The 21,410-nt window shown below is 45.2% G+C and overlaps 1 protein-coding gene and 1 non-coding gene across 6 annotated transcripts in view; both read right to left on the bottom strand.

Moving 5' to 3' along the window:
• The window catches only part of BRIP1 (BRCA1 interacting helicase 1), a 660,079-nt gene that overhangs the window by 289,188 nt on the left and 349,481 nt on the right, over nt 1–21,410 (bottom strand). The window lies entirely within an intron of this gene.
• LOC135054147 (U5 spliceosomal RNA) lies at nt 11,050–11,165 on the bottom strand. The gene has a single exon (XR_010243389.1). It is a non-coding gene; the product is annotated as a U5 spliceosomal RNA (small nuclear RNA).

Below are 21,410 nucleotides of genomic sequence, written 5' to 3' on the forward strand. Positions count from 1 at the left end.
GGTCAGAGAAGTGGCTCTGCAATATAAACCCTCCCACATGTGATCTTTAATGCCACCCCATGAAGTCTACCCTTAACCGTTCCCATAGATAGGGACTTCTGGTTCCGGCTCCCAAGTGATCGGATGTCTGGCATGTGAGCTCCGCTGCAGCCCCAGCTATCTCAGCACACAGATCCGCGCCAGTGGCTCCATTTCCGGTGTTTCCTGCAGTTAATGCAGGAACATCTCCATCACCACATGGAGAAGTTTCTCTCCTTCCCAATGCCTGCCAAACAGCAAAGATCCCGCTCAGAACGGAGGCGCGCGGAATCCAATATGGCCACCACGCATGACATGCTGGAGAGTGCAGTGGCGCTTGAGGACAGATCCCAGCCTGTTTCCCCTGATCCTGAAGCTCCTGTTACGTATGGTAATGTGGTAAAGCGATTCAGGTAACAATGGAGCCCCTCATGGATACTCATTCTGCCAAACTGACTCAGGTTGCTAATGATATAAAGTCAAATCTAAAACAACTGTCACAGAGAATGGTGACTACTGAGCAACGTTTGGGGGAAGTGTTCCAGGATGTGGCTGACTTGAAAACGTCCACTTGCAAAAATCTTATTATCAAGTGATGAATTAAACGACCTAGAAAATAGGTCATGGAGAGACAATTATGGTCTTCACAAATTCCCTTAAAAGGGACAGACTTGTACCACTTTTTACAAATATCCCTCCCAGAATTGCTGGATATCCAAGATGCATCTGGTGGAAAGGGCTCATCGTCTAGGACCGCCCCGGACGGCCCAGAATGCCAGGTCACGCGTAGTGATCTTTTGCTGTTTGAACTTTCTGCGTAAGGAGGCTACATGGTCTGCTTCAAAGAGACACCGTGATCTCTCCTGGGATGGCAGGGAATTGCGCCTTTTTCAAGATTATTTTGCAGAGGTGTCGCGTGCCCGGAAAGACTTTTCCCTGATTTGTTCCCGCCTAGTTAAGGAGAACAAAGTGTGAACTACTTTACCCAGCACGCCTTCGCGTCTTTGATGGGGACACCTTTTGGGACTTTACTAATGTTGCAGACGTAGATGGCTTCTTATCGGAGAGGAGGAAATCGATGACCCTGCCTTCTCCTAGATCTCCCCGATTGGATACATGAGGATTGGGTCTTTAGCTATATGGGTGACGCGTCTGATGGCTCACTGGTTTCTCAACAGACTGCTCACAAGCTTAATGTGTGCTTGATTTCTTGTGTATTGTGCCTCCTGCCTATTATACGGTACATGCTAATCAGTATTGCTATTGAGGGACCTGTTCTCTCTGAGGACATTTCTGCTGTGGGACTGTTGGGATTTTTGATTGTTCATGTTAGCAGGGGTGTGCTAGGAGCAAGCACGCCATGTTTTCTGTTACTGCTATGCGAATGTTTACAACTGGAAGTTCATATTTCTCGGACAGAAGGGACGCACTGGTGTCTCTGGTACTGCTATATTTTTTTGTATTTATGTTGCTAACTCCTTATGTGTCTTGTCTTATCTCCCCCATTTGTTTGCTCTCACATCACGGAGGTTTTGTATGCAACGGCAAGCCCGTTTCTTTTTCTATGTGCTTACCGTTTCAACTTTGTGCATGTTATAACCTGTTATATGTCTTACTTAACATTTAGCACTTGGAATGTGGGGGGTATAAACTCCCCGGCTAAGAGGAAGAAAATACTCATGCATTTGATTAAGCTTTGAATGGATATTGTGTTTGGACAGGAAACACATCTTCTCCCATTGGAGATTGCCAAACTGAACACGCTACGTTGGTCAATTTTAGCCTCTGCCGCATACACTTCTAAGGCACGGGGTGTGGTTACCCTGATTAAGCAATCCTTATCTCACATTACTCATTCTGTACTTGCAGACACCCAGGGTTGGTATGTCATAGTTGATGTCTCGATAGAAGGCACTTGTATATTACTATGCAATGTGTATGCTCCAAACGCTCAGCCCAAAGCATTTTTTCTAGCTGTGTTACACAAGTTGTATTGTCATGCAGACTCGTCTATCATACTGGGTGGGTATTTCAATGTAGTGTCGGCACCCACTTAGGATAGAAATGTTCCCTCATGGCAGGGAGGCCACTCCCTGGTATCCCCTATTTGCCTCGTCAATCAAAGGTGGTGGATGTGTGGTGGGCGTGCTATCCCCTTCAACGGGATTATACGTCTTTCTGCAGCCCATGGCACGCTCTCCTGCACTGAGTACCTGCTGTTGTCCGGGTATACTGTATGTTTCCGAAAGTTGTAGATGCTAAGATTGAGGCCATTAGCATTTCTGACCATGCTTTGTGCTGGACACAATTCCTGCTATGAGACTGAGAGGCCACTGCTGATCTGGCAGGCTTCCAAACCTGTAATACGGGGGTTATTCTTTCATATTGTGCACACAGGGATAAGTCCTTAGGTGGTTCCTATCTGGAAGCACAAGCTAACCTAACAGCTTCTCTTCAACGGTTCAAAGCAGCCCCTAACCTAGTGAATAGAGCAGACCATAATCATAAAAAGGCTGCTTGGATAATATTCTGTCCCATCTGGAAGCTAAACATACTTTTTACAAAAATACCACTTTATAGATATGGTAACAAACCAGGCAAGTTAATGTCTCTTTTATTAGAAGGGCGCCACCCTCCTTCAGTGATTAAATCTCTCCGTACTATAGACGGTAATAGGGATAGGACTAATGCTCAGATTACTGAGGTTTTGAGTTCATTTTACGGTTATATTCCCAGCCCCATGTCAATCTGTCCAAAAAGGAGGCTTTTTGGTCTCGACTCACACTGCCCCAGATGTCTGATAACTCAGGCATCTTCCTTACAAATGTTGCCACTAAGCCCTACCTAAAAGAATAGACAGTATGTAAACTCTATGTGTTCAACATTTTTGTAGGGAGGGAAGAAACCGAGAGTTTCCTATGCTAAACTCCAGCTGTCGAGGTTGGAGGGGGGACTGGGAATCCCTGACCTAGAGGTATTTAGCAGGGCAGTCTTATTCAGGTATGTCACAGATTGGCTCTGGAAGGAATAATTTGCCCCCTTTTTCCCCAGTGCACTTCTTCACACCCCAAAACATAAACTACCGGCCCTGCTTAGATCAAATATTTAGTTTTAAGACACTTATGCTGCCTGGCAGTACTCTAATTCCAAACTACACAGGTATCCGAGTTCTTCCCGATTCACTACATTTTGGGGTAACCCTTGCTTTAGTCCTGGTTTAGACAGCACGACTTCCAAAATGTGGAAGGAGGTTGGCATTTCCTCTATCAGAGATGTATATAACCCAGGTGGGACTCATTTGATGACCTTTGAGGAACTGAAAAGTAAAATTTGTCTGCCTAATTCTAATTTCTGTATGTACCTACAAATTAGGCATTTTATTAGTACAATGGCTCCCTCTATGTCCTCAAAGGAAGTGCCTGATTCAATACACACCCTCCTTACTCTCACATGTACCTCAATTAATAGATTGTCTTATTTTTATGATCATATTAGAGCAGTGATTTTCAACCTTTTTTTACTCGCGGCACACCGAACAATATTTAAAAATTGCCAAGGCACACCATCAGTTCCCCACAGATAAAAACAAAAAAACACACATTGGCCCTCATAGTAAAAATAAATCCACACATACATTGGCCTACACAGAAAAAACAATCACATTGCTCCACACATAAATCATATTGCTCCCTACATAAATCCTATTGCTCCCCACATGAATTATTCACATTGTTCCCCCCATAAATCCTCCCCACATAAATCCTATTGTTCCCCACAGGAGAAAATAAATAAATAAATATTAGCCCCTACTGGTCAGCTGTCCTCCTCCCTGTCCCTCAGTGGCGGGGGTTGTTCATAGTGGAGTGCTGCGAATACTGAGCAGCAGGTGGTCGGGCAGGTGTGGATGTGGGTGGGCAAGGAAATCTGTGTATGCAGGCAGGAACTGGAAGATGTGTGTGCAGGTAGGTGAACTGGCTGGGTGGTGAGAAGCAGCGGCCATGACCTATGATATCACACCGCCGCGTCTTCAAGGCATACATCACGGCCGGAGCACGACTGATCCTCTAAGAAGAGCCTGGGCCAACAGTTCACTCTGAAGGTGCAGGAAGCTGCTCTGGCTCCGCGGCACACCTTGCAACTGGTCGCGGCACACTAGTGTGCCACGGCACACTGGTTGAAAAAGACTGTATTAGAGTATTGCAGAGGAAGAAATTGTGGAAACACTCTTTCTCATACGTCCTAGAGGATGCTGGGGATGCTTCCATGGGGTATAGACGGGATCCGCAGGAGACATGGGCACTTTAAGACTTTAAAAGGGGTGTGAACTGGCTCCTCCCTCTATGCCCCTCCTCCAGACTCCAGTTAGATTGAATGAGACTGGATGCACACTGAGGAGCTCTCCAGAGTTTCTCAGAAAAAAGACTTTATGTTAAGTTTATTATTTTCAGGGAGACCTGCTGGCTACAGGCTCCCTGCATCGTGGGACTGAGGGGAGAGAAGCAGACCTACTTCTGTTAGTTTCAAGGCTCTGCTTCTTAGGCTACTGGACACCATTAGCTCCAGAGGGTCTGATCGCTAGGTACGCCTAGATGCTCGTTCCCGGAGCCGCGCCGTCATCCCCCTTGCAGAGCCAGAAGACGGGTGAGTAGAAGAAGATCAGAAGACTTCCCACACACACAGAGCAAGGCTTACAGTGCCTGGGCACTAATACCAAACCCCCGCAAGTATAAAAATTTGAAAAACAGCGGGGCTGAAGCGCGCCATTAAGGGGGCGTAGCTTAGCCCTCACAGCTCTAATCAGCGCCATTTTCTCTTCACAGAGCTGCAGAGACGCTGGTCCTGACCTCCTACACTGCTGTCCAAGTAACAGGGTGCAAAACGAAATGGGGGGGGGGGAAGTAATTTGATGCTGTTTTATTAGTATAAAATCGCTAACAGGTCAGAGGCATTATTTTAATCGTTTTCAGACCGGGTGTTAGGCGCTGGGTTGTGAGCTGGCAGAACTCCCTCTGGGTTTCTCTAACAGGCTTTGCTGTGGGTCTGACCCCTATAGCCCCGTTGTGTGTGTCGGTACGCGTGTCGACATGTCTGAGGCTGAGTGCTCTTCCCAGGAGGAGGCTGGAGTGGGGACAGAAAAGACTGTGGGAGTGACCGTGTCGGCACCGCCGACGACTGACTGGGTAAATGTCTTGAATGCTAATGTGGCTCGATTGAATAAGAGATTAGATAAATCTGAGTCTCAGAACCAGACATGGAGAAAATCCATGGAGGATGCATTATCACAAGTTCAGACCTCCACAGAAGCGTTCATTTACCCAGATAGCGGACACAGATACTGACACGGACTCTGATTCCAGTGTCGACTATAGTGATGTCAGATTGAATCCTAAACTGGCTAAGAGCATTCAGTACATGATTGTGGCGATAAAAGACGTATTACATATCACGGAAGACCCTGCTGTTCCTGATACTAGGGTCTGTATGTTTAAGGACAAGAAACCTGAGGTGACGTTTCCTCCCTCTCATGAACTGAACGCTCTTTTTGAAAAAGCTTGGGAAAATCCTGACAAGAAGTTACAGGTTCCCAAGAGAATTCCGGTGGCATATCCGTTCCCCTCTGGGGAAAGGGAAAAGTGGGAGTCAACTCCCACGGTGGACAAAGCTCTATCGCGTCTGTCAAAGAAGGTGGCGCTTCCGTCTCCTGACACGGCAGCCCTAAAGGATCATGTGGATCGCAAGCAGGAAAATACACTAAAATCGATTTTTGTCACTACAGGTACGCTGCCCGGGCCTGCCGTTGCATCGGCATGGGTGAGTAGCGCTATTGAAAAGTGGGCAGATAACTTGTCATCTGATATAGATTCCCTGGACAGGGATAGTGTTCTTTTGACGCTGGGTCATATCAGGGACGCTGCAGCCTATCTAAAGGAAGCTGCGAGGGATATTGGCCTTTTGGGATCAAGGGCCAATGCCATGGCAGTCTCAGCTAGGAGAGCATTGTGGATTCATCAATGGAATGCTGATGCGGACTCTAAGAAGGCTATGGAGTCTCTGCTGTTTAAAGGTGGTGTCTTGTTTGGTGACGGCCTCGCTGACCTGGTATCTACGGCTACCGCGGGTAAGTCATCGTTTCTACCTTATGTCCCTGCACATCAAAAGAAATCACCCCACTATCAAATGCAGTACTTTCGGCCCAATAAATACAAAAAAGGACGAGGATCCTCTTTCCTTCCTATGAGAGGAAGAGGAAGGAGAAAAAGGTCACAGGCTGTGGCAAGTTCCCAAGAGCAGAACTCCTCCCCGGCTTCTACCAAATCCACCACATGACACTGGGGCTCCTCTGCGGGAGTCCGCATTGGTGGGGGCACGTCTCAAACTCTTCAGTCAGGTCTGGGTTCGCTCGCCCCTGGATCCTTGGGTATTAGAAATAGTAGCCCAAGGGTACAAATTGGAGTTTCAAGACGTGCCCCCTCACCGATTTTTCAAATCGGCCTTGCCAGCTTCTCTTCCAGAAAGGGAGGTGGTATACGCTGTAATACTAAAGCTGTGTCAAAATCAAGTCATTGTCACGGTACCCCCGTCACAACAGGGGGAAGGCTTTTATTCGAGCCTGTTCGTGGTCCCGAAGCTGGATGGCTCAGTCAGACCGATTCTGAACCTAAAATCCCTCAATTTCTATCTAACAAAACTCAAATTCAAGATGGAATCTCTCCGAGCAGTGATCTCCAGTCTGGAGGAGGGGGATTTTATGGTGTCGGTCGACATAAAGGATGCCTACTTACACGTCCCCATATATCCTCCACATCAGGCTTATCTGAGGTTTGCTGTTCAGGATTGTCATTACCAATTTCAGACGTTGTCGTTTGGTCTGTCCACGGCTCCGAGGATTTTCACCAAGGTTATGGCGGAAATGATGGTTCTTCTGCGCAAGCAGGGAATCAAAATTATCCCGTACTTGGACGATCTCCTGATAAAGGCGAGATCCAAGGAGCAATTACTGAAAAACGTTACGCTCTCCCTGACAATTCTGCGACAATATAGTTGGATCCTAAACTTGCCAAAATCACAGTTGGTTCAGACAACACGGCTGTCATTCTTGGGTGTGATTCTGGATACAGAATTACAGAGAGTTTTTCTTCCAGTGGAAAAGGCTCTGGAAATACAGAACATGTTAAAACAGATTCTGAAACCGGCAAGAGTGTTGATTCTTCAATGCACTCGGTTGCTGGGGAAGATGGTGGCGGCTTACGAGGCCATTCAGTTTGGCAGGTTCCATGCAAGAGTGTTTCAGTGGGACCTGTTGGACAAGTGGTCCGGGTCTCAGCTCCACATGCACCGGAAAATAATCCTATCTTTCAGGACCAGAATCTCTCTCCTGTGGTGGCTGCACAGTTCTCACCTCCTAGAGGGACGCAGGTTCGGGATTCAGGATTGGATCCTGGTGACCACAGATGCAAGTCTCCGAGGCTGGGGAGCAGTCACTAAGGGGAAAAATTTCCAGGGAAAATGGTCAAGCCAGGAAGCTTGTCTGCACATAAACATTCTGGAATTAAGGGCCATTTACAACGGCCTTCTGCAAGCGGAACATCTTCTTCGCGGTCTGCCCGACTTGATTCAGTCAGACAACGTAACAGCAGTGGCGTACATAAACCGCCAGGGCGGAACAAAGAGCAGAGCGGCGATGGCGGAGGCCACAAAAGTTCTTCGCTGGGCGGAGTAACATGCAAGCGCTCTGTCAGCAGTCTTCATTCCAGGAGTGGACAACTGGGAAGCAGACTTCCTCAGCAGACACGATCTCCATCCAGGAGAGTGGGGTCTTCATCAAGAGGTCTTTGCAGAAATGAAAAGTCGTTGGGGAATTCCTCAAATAGACATGATGGCGTCTCGCCTCAACAAGAAACTTCAGAGATATTGTTCCAGGTCGAGGGACCCTCAAGCAATAGCGGTGGACGCCCTAGTGACACCGTGGGTGTTTCCGTCGGTCTATGTGTTCCCTCCACTTCCACTCATTCCAAAGGTGATAAAGATCATAAGAAGAACAAGGGTTCAGGCGATACTCATTGTTCCAGACTGGCCAGGGAGGGACTGGTATCCGGATCTTCAAGAATTACTCATAGAAGATCCCTGGCCTCTTCCTCTACGAGAGGACCTGTTACAGCAAGGACCGTGCGTGTATCTAGACTTTCCGCGGCTGCGTTTGACGGCATGGCGGTTGAACGCCAAACCCTAGCCCGAAAGGGTATTCCCAGTGAAGTCATTCCCACACTACTTCAGGCTAGAAAAGCAGTAACGGCGAAGCATTACCACCGTATTTGGAGAAAATGTGTGTCTTGGTGTGAATCCAAGAAGGCTCCTACGGAAGAATTTTCAGCTGGGGCGTTTGCTCCATTTTTTGCAAGCAGGTGTGGATGCGGGCCTAAAGTTAGGCTCCATTAAAGTACAAATTTCAGCCTTATCAATTTTCTTTTAGAAAGAATTGGCCTCCGTTCCAGAAGTTCAGACCTTTGTGAAAGGCGTGCCCCAGTGGCACCATGGGATCTTAATGTGGTGTTGCAGTTCCTGCAATCTTATTGGTTTGAACCTTTACGTAAGGTTGAGTTGAAATTCCTTACTTGGAAAGTAGTCATGCTGTTGGCCTTGGCATCCGCAAGGCGGGTGTCTGAATTGGCGGCTTTGTCTTACAAAAGCCCCTATTTGATCTTCCATGCAGATAGAGTGGAGTTGAGAACTCGTCAGCAATTTCTGCCAAAGGTGGTTTCTTCGTTTCACGTAAACCAGCCTATTGTGGTGCCAGTGGCTACTGACGCCTTGGCGGAATCGAAGTTTCTCGATGTGGTCAGAGCTTTCAAAATCTATGTCGCCAGAACGGCTCAGATTAGGAAAAATAGGATTTTGGTACTTACCAGGTAAATCCTTTTCTTTGAATCCATAGGGGGCACTGGAGTACTCTTGGGATATGGACGGGCGTAGCCGAACAAAGGCACTGAATATTCAAATTTAGGACCCTCCCCCCCCCTCCATATCCCCAAGTACCTCAGTGTACTTTGCCAGTGTTTTTTACTGAGCGAACAGGATATAGAGAGGTTGACAATGGAGAATCCCTATAACATAACGGACAACCACAAAGTTGACTCGTAACCTTATTGTCAACTAAAAAGTTGACAGCTTAACCGATAGAACTTATAATTTGAACCAACCGGTGAAAATGTGTTACCATAAGCTCCTTTGAGCTTAATACCATCCAAGTTAAATTTGTTCACTAAGCTCCCTTGAGCTTAAAACAACCCAGGTAAAACTGCTCTGGGTGGGCGTCCAGTGCCCCCTATGGATTCAAAGAAAAGGATTTACCTGGTAAGTACCAAAATCCTATTTTCTTTATCATCCACTAGGGGTCACTGGAGTACTCTTGGGACGTACCAAAGCTTCCCTCGTGGGCGGGAGAGCTGTTTGATACTTGTAACAGTAGGCAGCCAAAGCTAAATGCTGATGGCGCCACCATTTATAACGTGTAAACGTGCACAAACGTGGTGCACTGAAGGCTATGTAGCCGCGTCGTAGACTCTCCACGACCCGCTGGGTCTGACATTCCCACAGAACCTGTGGAATGAACTATTACTGACGTAGGCGATTGTAACTTAGCCTTAAAGTAAGCCTGACTTGTAGTCATTATTATTCAACTGGATAATGTCTGCTGAGAAACTGGCTAACCCCAGTTTACAGTATCATATATAACAACAACGTATTCATATCACGTACTGTAGACGTTCGGTACATATATAAACGCGTAACGCGTGTACCACATTCAGAATTTTAGAATGTGCTGTCCACACAGGAACCACTATTGGTATATTGATGTGAAGAATACGAAAGCGGATTTCGTCCGAAGATCTGCTTTGTCATGAGAAAACTCAAATACGGTGGCTTGGAATACAAGGCACCCAAATATGAAAACAAACCCCTTGTCGAAGCACCATTGCCGAAGGCAAGGCTAGAAGAAAAATGTTTTCCAAAGTGAGAAACTTAATCCCCATTTGTTGAAAGGGTTCCAAAATATGAAACTGTAAGAAAATCTAAACCCAACCTCAAATCGCCTGGCGCTGTAGGTGGGATAAATAGAGTCTGAACTTTGGTGACACCTTGTAGAAAGATGTTGACATACGCAAATAGAGGCAAACGCTTTGAAAATAAGTTTACCACACAGATACCTGCCCTCTTAGTGCAGATGAACGCAGTTTGCCATCCCATCCTGTTTAACAGAATACGGGTACTTGAAGTATGATGTTGGAAACTTCCGAGGTTTACACCCTATGTAAGCACACAAAATTTTTTTTTTTTTTTTTTTTTAGTCATGAGCTGCCTTAAGCGGCTTAGTATTTCGTGACATGGTTGGTATAACCGATACTGTAATGCTCTATTTTTTTAAGAGGGCGGTCTGAACCCTCACCCCGTCAACCGCAGCTGCGGTACATAGATAATAGGTACATAGGTAACTATGGGTAAAAGAACGTTCCCTGATGTAACAGGTTGGACGTATTATGAGCGGGCCAAGATCGTGTGCAAGTATTCCTTGAAAATTCGAGAAGCAAACTTCTCTGAAACCCATGAGATACCACCAGTATGACTGTGACGAACTGTCTTCTGATCCGTTTTGGCAACGAAGAAAGAAGCGGACAATGGTGGAGCCAGATACACGATGCTGAATGACCCCATGAATGTGATGTACACATACTGAGCTTTTGTAATTGTGGCGAGATGCCCTCATGTATACCTGAGGGTAACCCCCTTCTGTGGACTCACATATGAAACACCTCTGGATTTAATGTCCAGTTTTTAAGATCCAAACCCTGACGGTTGAGATCGCCTGTCTAACAGATGTCCACTCACGGATTGATGTCTTGACATTTTCACATAATAGCGTTCTGAGCCATTGAAGATTTGAGTTACCTACCGCCTTGCCATGCGGCTTATTGGTTCTCACTGGTTGTTGAGTATGCAACTGCCTTTGCTTTGTTTGACTGCTTAAGGGCAGCGTGAGCCAGGCATGAAAAAAAAAAAAAAAATTACATGAAACTCACGGTTGTTCCTCTCCACAGAAATCTTTAGTAAAAAACGAAAGATTTATTTGTTATGAAGAGAAACCCGAGTCTATCCCTGGTCAGACTGAAAGCGAATCATTTATTGCATTGTAAAATGCACAGAGATGTAGGACATTTATCTATTGCATTGTAAAATGCACAGAGTTCTAGTACCTTTATCGACAGGAATCTGTCGTGTTTTAGAACCTTTGCGTTGATTTTAACTACAAATCCTGACTCTCTGTGACTGTCGTCCAGAGTATACGCACCCTTGTCCCTCTGTGGGAAACGCGATTGAAGGGTGGTGCACTAAATTGAAAACACATCTTTATTCTTAATAATTGAATACACCAATGTACCGCTAGTGTGCGTGTACTTTTGTTCTTGTTGGTGTAGTAGGTAAAAGTCTTTGATTTACCGTATTTATAATCTTACCTAGGAATTGACATCGTTTAGACAGACTTAGATGTGATTGTTTTCGAACTTAATCTGCTACCGCAGCATAACTTAGTAGCGCAAGATAGAGGAACTTTGTTGATACATAGTTCTTATGTGAGATGAGCTATTATTCCAACATCACTTTGGTAAATACCGGAAGCGATAAGCAACGGTATAAATGAAATGGTTAATGGTTGTGGCGATTTTCAAACGCTAGAACCTATGATGAAGAAACCGGACTGGGTAAATACGCATTGTGAAGATCAAATGCAATTATACAATTTTGTGGCTGCAATAAGCAAAAACTAACTGCAGAAAATCCATTTTCTAACTGTAGTAAATGACTTGCTGATTGATATTGCAACGGAGCTGTTTGATTTTGCTCAAACAGAGGGGAATAAGTAACTTTGACTCTGTTGGCGTACTATTGCCTGGTTTATAAACCAGCAAAGACTAAATGACAACCTGCCAAACCGTTCGCCAGAAGCAGTTTTGTACTCTAAGCTGTAAATAGCTGAGACATATATGAGTTGAAGTCATGAAACCTCGCAAATGTAACATGAAAAGACGCACTTCCACAATTGTAAAAGAGGTCATCAAACCACTGGCTTGCTGACTGTAACGTCCTGTCGTTACAAGGCGTGACTGTTTCTTATAAAGGAATAAAACACCGTTACAAGTATACTGTATGCGCTAATGGCAGAATATCCTATAGGGATAAAATGCCGTTACACATATATCAAATTCAGGCGCAAACAAGCTCTGGCCTTGTCGCGCTTAACTAGCGACAATGAAAATAACCGGCGTTAGCAGAAGCTTTACAGATATACTCTGCAGCTTTTTTGAACCGTGATCGGCATGGTTTCATACATAGATTCTAGTGACCCAAATGTATCTGTGGTTTTTATAATGTTTGACAGAAACGCATATACCAATGGCGGATCGCGTCCTTTGGAAACGATTATGTATGGTTGTCCAAAACCCCGCACTATCTGAATGCTGGACTAATGTACCCTTCTCACTTGTAGTTATCGGTGTGAGATTTGACATAGAATCGTGCATTAAATTATAAGACTAGTGAAATAAACACTCTGGTACCCAAAGGAAAATTGTCACTTTGGAAAGATTGTCTTTTGTTAGCGCTGGCGGAGTTATTCTGAGACTCCGATTACCGCTGTTTTAATTTGAATTGCCAATGTTAACATTTTTAGTCTGCACTAGAGCCTTATTTGCTATGTAGACAGACATCATAATAGGCAACAGACAGACACTTGCACGACTTAATAACATTATTATATGGCATATATATCTATATATATATGTTATTGCTGAACAGCATATTTATTAGGAAACTAAAGTGTTCTTTATGTGAAAAGCAGTTCACATAGGCATGAAACCCGAACCAAATTCCTACCAACACCCCTGCGCCTACTGGTGGCTTAAAGATGTAGGGCAGGAATGTTCTAGATTATCCTGAAGTAAAAAATTCCCACTAACACCCCTGCGCCTCCTTGTGGAGTAGAGGTGTATGGTCTGGAATTATAACTGGAAAACCAGCAATGATTAAAATGGCCGTCATGCCATGCTTTCACAGAAAATCACAGTACAGGTTACTTGCTGCAGTTTTAATATAGGCTTAATAGCCTATTATACAGTTACTATGCTTAATAGCCTATTATACAGTGATAACCCAGGTGTAGGATACAGTAAAATATATGCATTTAGTCAATTAATATGAGCACTGCCTGCAGTGTATTTATCTTGCAACCTTAACCAAAAATAACAGAAAACATGGTTAAACGTGCAATAGGTTATGCCACTGCTAACCCATGGCCAGCCAAAGCCTCATATATATATTATATATATATACAAAGTGTTTACACATATAATCACAGTTCATACTGATATTATAGACAGTTCTGCCAGCAAAAGCTTCATTATATATTATATATATAAAACGTGCTGAAACATATATCACAGTACACATGTACATTGTTTAAAGTGCTGCGCTGCTTGTTTATTTTGAACCCATGCAGCCTTTGCTGCTGCTATGGGTATTATTCCCCCTCCCCCCCCTGCATCCCCATGTTACCTGCAGCGTACGGGGATCGGGTGCAGGGAGAGCAGGAGAGCCTGAATGTAGCGCCGGGGAGCTGACCGGAAGCTCCTTCCTACAGCAGTACACAGTCTCCCTGTGTCTGCGGTGTTTCACTGGGAGAGTGGCCGGCGTCCTTGAGTGACGTGCGGCCACTCTTTAGTACCCAGGAGAGTCTCGGCGGCGTGTAGCGGTGCCGGGCCATCCGAGCAGTGAGAGCGGCCGGCGTCTGAGTGACGTGCGGCCGCTCTGCTTAGTTCAGCGCCCGGAGAGTGTAGGCGGCGTGTAGCGGTGCCGCATCAGGGCAGTGAGAGCGGCCGGCGTCTGAGTGACGTGCGGCCGCTCTGCTTATGTAGCGGTGCCGGGCCATCAGAGCAGTAAGAGCGGCCGGCGTCTGAGTGACGTGCGGCCGCTCTGCTTAGTTCAGCGCAGGGAGAGTCATGTACGAGTGAGGTGGAACTTCATATATAAGAAGTGGTCCTTACTACTTCAGCGGGACCCGTCAGCGGCGTGCTCAGCGGCGGCCAGCTCCCTGTACAGTATAACACTCACACAGCAGGGCGGCAGCGTGAGCTGACCGCCCTGACACCCATACCTTGCTCCATCCTGGCTGTGACGAGCTCTCTGTAAGCTCCGTTTCAGTCCTTCTTCCAGCTCTTTGTCACATCCTGGCTGTAACGGATCTTCTTTCTGTAAGCTCCGTTCAGCTTGCAGGAGACAGTGGCTGCCTGTGGCTGTGAGGGTGCTCTTTGTGAGGACCGACACGCCATGCGCTGCCCTATAGCGCCTGTGGCTGTGAGGGTGCTCTTTGTGAGGACCGACACGCCATACGCTGCCTTGCAGCGGCACCATCCCGGACCCAAGTTTTTCCAGAAACTGGGACGGGAAGTGTAAAAATTAAAAATAAAAATAAAAATCTTCTGAAAAGTGGCCATTGCCACAAGCCGATGTTCATCTGTGAGCACCGAAAAAACACTGGCAAAGTACACTGAGGTACTTGGGGATATGGAGGGGGGGGAGGGTCCTAAATTTGAATATTCAGTGCCTTTGTTCGGCTACGCCCGTCCATATCCCAAGAGTACTCCAGTGACCCCTAGTGGATGATAAAGAAACAGAGGCTCTGTTAGTCCTGTGGGCTCCCAAAAGGAATGGGGCTCCTGCTTCCAAACAGACTATTGCACGCTGGATCTTTAATACGATTCAGCAGGCTCATTCTACGGCGGGATTGCAGTTATCGAAATCAGTGAAGGCCCATTCTACCAGAAAGGTGGGCTCGTCCTGGGCAGCTGCCCGAGGGGTCTCGGCATTACAGCTTTGCCGTGCTGCTACTTGGTCGGGATCAAACACCTTTGCGAAGTTTTACAAGTTTGATACCCTAGCTGAGGAGTACCTCTTGTTTGGTCAATCGGTGCTGCAGAGTCATCCGCACTCTCCCGCCCGTTCTAGAGCTTTGGTATAAACCCCATGGTTCTTGTAGCATCCCCAGCATCCTCTAGGACGTATGAGAAAATAGGATTTTAATACCTACCGGTAAATCCTTTTCTCTTAGTCCGTAGAGGATGCTGGGCGCCCGTCCCAGTGCGGGCTGTGTCTGCAGTTATTGGTTATGGTTACACACATGTTGTGTTGAGTTCAGTCAGTCTGTGGCTGATGTTAGTCATGCCGTTGCATGCGTTGTTGTTGAATGCCATGTTGTATGGCGTGTTTGAGGTGTGAGCTGGTATGTATCTCACCTTAGTTTAAAAATTAAATAAATCCTTTTCCTCAAAATGTCCGTCTCCCTGGGCACAGTTCCTATAACTGGAGTCTGGAGAAGGGGCATAGAGGGAGGAGCCAGTTCACACCCCTTTTAAAATCTTAAAGTGCCCATGTCTCCTGCGGATCCAGTCTATACCCCATGGTTCTTGAAGCATCCCCAGCATCCTCTACGGACTAAGAGAAAAGGATTTACCGGTAGGTATTAAAATCCTATTTTCTTCAAATGGGAGGAAGATATCCCGGGTTTCCCGGATAAGGCCACGATTATGAAACCATGCCAATTAACATTTAAGTACCTGCATTCAGCTCAACTACAAGAAGTATATTTTAAAGTTCAACACAGAGCATATATTGCTCTGGCCCAAAGAGTGCATATGTTCCAGGACTAGTGAATGCTTAAAATGTCATATATTACACGCCTCTTTCTTTCATTGTTTTGGACATGTGGGAAAATTGCCAAATTCAGGGAAAAAGTTATAGATTATGTTAACCAGATTTTCACTTTAAGGCTAACAAAAGATCCAATAACTTGCCTCTGCTCATGCTTCTCGTGTTGGTTTCTGGGCCCAGACAAAAGATGAGTTATCCCTGTTCTCATGGTCATTCTTACTGTGGCAAAAAAGTAATATTGAATCACTGGACGAAAAGATCGTCCCCTTCATTGGGTAAACTAAAAAACTAACTTTTACGGTCTTTATTTCGAGCGCCAAGCCACTCTACCGGACATAGAACAGGGTGTAGCTTGTTTTTACATGAAATGGGAACTCTACATTACTAGTCTGGACCCCAAAACGCAGGCACATATTGAGAAGCTTTTAGAAAACACCTCCTGGGTCTTATACAAACGTCTTGATTCTCTTTGAATGTTTTAATATACTGAGGCCATAACTTTCTTTTTATTCTGTCCATATGGTGTAGGTGAGCTCGTAGAGTTCCTGCTTCTACCTTTGTGTTAAGTGAGTGAATTGACTTGTCTCCCCCCCCCTTTCCACCTCCATGTTGTGTTTCCCCTTTGATATATAATTTTAAGGAAATATGGAATTTCAGAGATGTGCGCAATTTAGCTGCTTTAACACGTACACTTTTTCCAAAATGGATGTCACCACATCCACAAACCAACAAAGCAAAAAATAAAGGGAAAAACTCGTGTAAGCGCTCAATGAAAAATAAATGAAATATACATTCCTTATGTGTTGTGTAACATGTATCCTCATTCATTATATTCGTCTCCCATTCACGATTATCTTGGGACGATGCACTCTCAATTTCAATGGATATGGAAAGACAAAATAAAACAAAACAATGTATCGAAATGTCTTATGATAGGATGACTTTTGTGCAGCCCACTGGGCCCTGATAGGGAAGCAGTAGATGTCAAAAGAGCGTACCCCAACTCACAATGGAGCCCCACGAATAGGTGTATAAAGGTATCTTATTTCCTTAGGACCTTATGTGACCACCACCGTAGCAAAATGGAAGGGGATGCGTACCCTGCTCACTTATGAGCGAGGAGAGTATATACACTAAAAGGTTTCTTTTATCTATATAGTGCGTACCACACTCACAATTCCAATAGTAATGTGAATCCTATCTGGGTTTCTTTACCCATCATCTTAAAGGCTCATTCCAATGAGGATACATATATTTCATTTACCTTTCATTGAGCGCTTATACGAGTTTTTCCCTTTATTTTTTGTATCCCCTTGATATATGTATGCTAATCTTATTGGTATTATATTGTTATTTTTTGTTTTATATGATGCTGTATTCTGCATCCTGTATAATGATTTATTGTGTCTGATTGTCATGTTTTTTCTTTGGTACCTGTTTTGACTTGGGGGGTGGTACCTCTCCCCTGCTTTCAGTATATGAGTCATTTGTACATTATTTTCAAGTTTTTGTACCTTCTTATATTGCGAAATTGTCTCTGGATGCAATTGTCTGTGCTTTCATACTCTTCGAAAATTAATAAAATAGTTATACCAAAAAAAAACAATAAAAAAAAAAACCTTTCCATAGATGGTACTAGGAGGAAGGAAGCCTCCCAAACTCGTAGTCTGTATCAATGGAACATAGAAAAAAGCATTTCATCCAAGCAAAAGAAAAAGGGGTATACCAAGGTACACTCGGGCGCTTGTAACACGAGATGCTTTGCTTAGCAGCTGCCTCTGAAGATATGGGAAGTCAAAGAAAGGAGCAAGGCTGCGCTTTGATGTTCTCAAAAATAACAATGTATCAGAACGATGTTTAGATACTAAAGTTGTACAATTTATTAATAAAATAGAAAATAATGAGTTTAAATATTAAAAAAAAATCATAAACCATAAAATTGCATGCATGTCACTGAATTTTAAAAGTATGAATTCATACACTTATATTTGAGTATTGTTACCCAGTAAGTCAGGAACTAGCTGTAAGTTGTTGGTGGAGTCTGTTCCAATAGTGTTCCCCTGTAGCAAAATGCTTGTCCAAATGCCCAAATCACTTAAATGAATGGGAGTCCAAACAGAGGTGTGTAGGTCACCGTTAGAGGATGTTGTGCTCCATTGTATTTGAAACAAGCTCCTCATGCATTACGGTAGGGACAGTCCTCCTTGAGGGAAATGTTTAGATGTAATGTCCTCCAAAGTTGGATCAGTGGTGGGTGATGATCAGGGGATAGTCCGGTCCTCCGCTCCTATGTTCCTGACTGGGGTAGGTAAGCACCAGACGTGTTTCGCTGCGTTCAGCTGGCAGCTTTGATAAACCTGCCAGTTGACACAAACCGGACACAGGACAGTCTCAGGAGACTGGAGAATGGAGAAGCTTGTTCACAGGATGTGATGCGTTGTTCAAGGCAATGATACTGAGCAGGAACTCTGGCTATATACCTCCTGCTCAGCAGGGATTGGAGAATCAAGTCATGTGAGCGCTCCAGTGTTTAGGAGTGGATAGCACCAAGTCAGCTGACTGCAGGTGTCATGGCGGCGACCATACTCTGGAGATGGTGGGAATACATTGGGAACACGATGTATGGCAAGCCGGGTACACACTGGAGAGAGCCTCTGAACATTGCAGGCAATCATGGAACATGCGGCCAGGTTGAGGATGTGACCTCCGAAGATCAGCACATCAGAGCACCGGTAAGTGACATGATGCAAATGCAGATTCCTGACAGTACCCCCGCTTTTATAGGTGGACACTGAATACCCACGTTGGAACTTTAGATCCTTGTAGAAGAACCTACATACAAAATGACTTGAATTAGCGAAATCCAGAAGAACTTGGTAATACACAAAGGCAGAGGTCCTCAAAAGTCTTGAAACCTTTCATCTTCAGAAGAAAGACTTGTCATCAGAACAAGTAGACCATTCACCGTCATTTGAGACAGAATTTAGTTCACATAGGAAGTCAAATGGATCAATTACACAAGAAGCTTCCCTAGGAACTGAGGTTGGAGGACACTTGATACATGAAACTGTAGTTTTATGATAACTCAATGACATCTGTGAAGAACATTCTTCTGAGAACCCAAAGATCTTATTGGCAGTCCTGAAATTTCTTCCTGGGAGAAGACATAGGAAGGATAGAACTTCCCATAATGTAACTTGAATCGTCATCAACAAACTCACTTTCAGAGTCAGAGTCCAGGTTTAGTGTGGTTATGGAAGTCTTGTTTAGGAACAACAATATCTTTGTCAACCTGCGGTCCAATGAATTTAAAACTATGTGAGACACCAGGAATGGAGTTAACGGAAGCATAGCCAACTCTTACGTCAACAGATGGTAGACTTTGAACTGGTTTTGAAGTTCTCAAATTCCTGTAATTCTTGAAATCTCTACTGCATTGATTCAACAAAGCCTGATTATGCTTGGAAAGCGTTGGATCGAAAAACTGGGAACTGGAAGACTGCTCAGAAGACTGAGCAGATGCTGAACCCGGGGAGTCAATACTTTTAAAAGTGTTGCTGTAAAATGGAGGCACGGCGTTATATGCAACTTTCAAATCCAAAGTCTGAGATCCTTGTTTTGACTTTGCGATGTTTCCTTTCTCTGCAGCTTGTAAATCTTTGAAAGCTTGGTCTAATGTAGTCTGATCTTACACAGAAAGCAATGCTGGGGAGGATTTAGCAGTAGGCAGACTGTTGATAAATTAGGCAGAAAGCCCATATGGCTTCAAATGGCCTAACTTTGGAGCAAACTCCTGTTGTACTGCTTCGAGAAAAGCGGCAAGATCATTCAGTAGCGGATCTTTAGATTTGAGAGGATTTGCCCAATCCAGTGCTCTACCTCTAAAGAATAGGAGAAAAATTCCGATTGCATTGACTGGAGTAATATTCATTGAAGATCCCAACTATGTAAACATGAGGTATTGACTCGCTAATGCACAGAACTGAGCATAATCACCATCAAAGTAAATGGGATCTGGAGTATCAAGTGAACACTTGGAAGGCTGAATGTCAATTGAAGTCTCAGAAGACAATGTAGGACACTTGAGAGTAGAAGACTGGAACAAGCATTCAGAAGTAGGAGTAGGATCAACTTGAGATGCTCTAGTGTGGAGAGAGGATGTCATCTCCAGAACTGACTGAAAGGAGTTCACAGCTGAAGTTGACTGAACACTAGAAGCTTCATCTTGGGGTGAGATGCTTAGAGCCTCCATCTGGGTTGAGGCAACTGCAATATCTGCAAGAACTGTGGACCGAAGGAGGCTTTAGACAGACGGATGGAACCAGGATTTGTACAGGGATACTTGAATCAGCTAGAACCAAAGGATCCTGATGCAGACAGACGGATGGGACCAGGTTGGGTCCAGAAAAGCTTGAAACGGCGGTAACCGGAGGAGTCTTCGGATTGACGGATAGGACTGCATTAGATCCGAAGGTGCTTGAATCGGATGGAACCGAAGGAGGCTGACCCAGACAGATGGATGGGACCGGATTGGGTACGGAAAAGCTTGAACCGGCTGGGACTGGAGGAGTCTTCGGATTGATGGATAGGACCAGCTTAGATCCAAAGATGCTCGAACAGCTGGAACCAAAGCAGGCTGATCCGGTCAGACAGATGGGACCCGGACAGGGTCCGGAAAAGCTTGAACCGTCTGGAACCGGAGGAGTCTTTGCATTGACGGATAGGACCGGATTAGATCTGAAGATGCAGGAATCAGCTGGAATTGAAGAAGGTAGCTCAGCATTGGAAACAGAGCTATTCGGGCTGGCTGGAACCAGTGGAGTCTTTGGAGCGACGCTGGAACCGGGATAGGTCCGCTGATACTTGACTCTGTGTAAACAGAATCCGGATGTTCAGATGACCCATCTTGGAGCTGAGTAGAGCTGGTAGCATTCTCAGAAGATGAACAAAAGTTCATGTTTGTATCTGTGGCTTTATGAATTCCTCCTGGGATCCTGGCCCTGGATACCTCTCTTGAGGCTGAAACTACAAAGACCCCTCCTGGGGTTAATAGATCAGACATACTTCTTTGAGTTGCGTGCCAGGATGCCGCTTCTGGAATCTGAATATCAGATACCCCTTCTGGGGTCACAACATCAGATGCCCCATCTGGGACTGTAGAAACAAAAACTTCTTTAGTTATGGGTTTACATAACCAGTCTCTTGATTTCTGAACTTGGAATTGGGCCTATTTGTCACAGGACCCCAATCGTAGACTTTTTGGATACTCCTGTGCGGAATAGAGGAAACTGGAACTGTAGATGATACACAGGACGGTTTGCAGGTGAGAACCCTGCGATATGCACCCGGGGGAAGGGGGGGAATAGTGGTCTGCGGCCCCTCCCCCGTCCCTGAGCTGGCTTGAAACAAAGGGTTAACTGCCAGTCTTAGGAAAATTGTTCCTCCCTCGGCTTGTTCCGCCCATCAGGTGCTAGTATATGGCACAAGGACGCGAGACCCAGAGGCAGGTCTGGTAGAAACTCTAACGTCTCCATGGGGATTTCAGCTGGATTACGTGTTTCCTCCAATCTGGTTGTTGCTAAGGGTTCTCCGCCAGTTCAAGAAGAAGAAGGCATGTTAATTAAAGTGGCTCCAGA

This window comes from Pseudophryne corroboree, chromosome 2 (genome assembly GCF_028390025.1).
Source record: "Pseudophryne corroboree isolate aPseCor3 chromosome 2, aPseCor3.hap2, whole genome shotgun sequence".
Classification (NCBI taxonomy): domain Eukaryota; kingdom Metazoa; phylum Chordata; class Amphibia; order Anura; family Myobatrachidae; genus Pseudophryne; species Pseudophryne corroboree.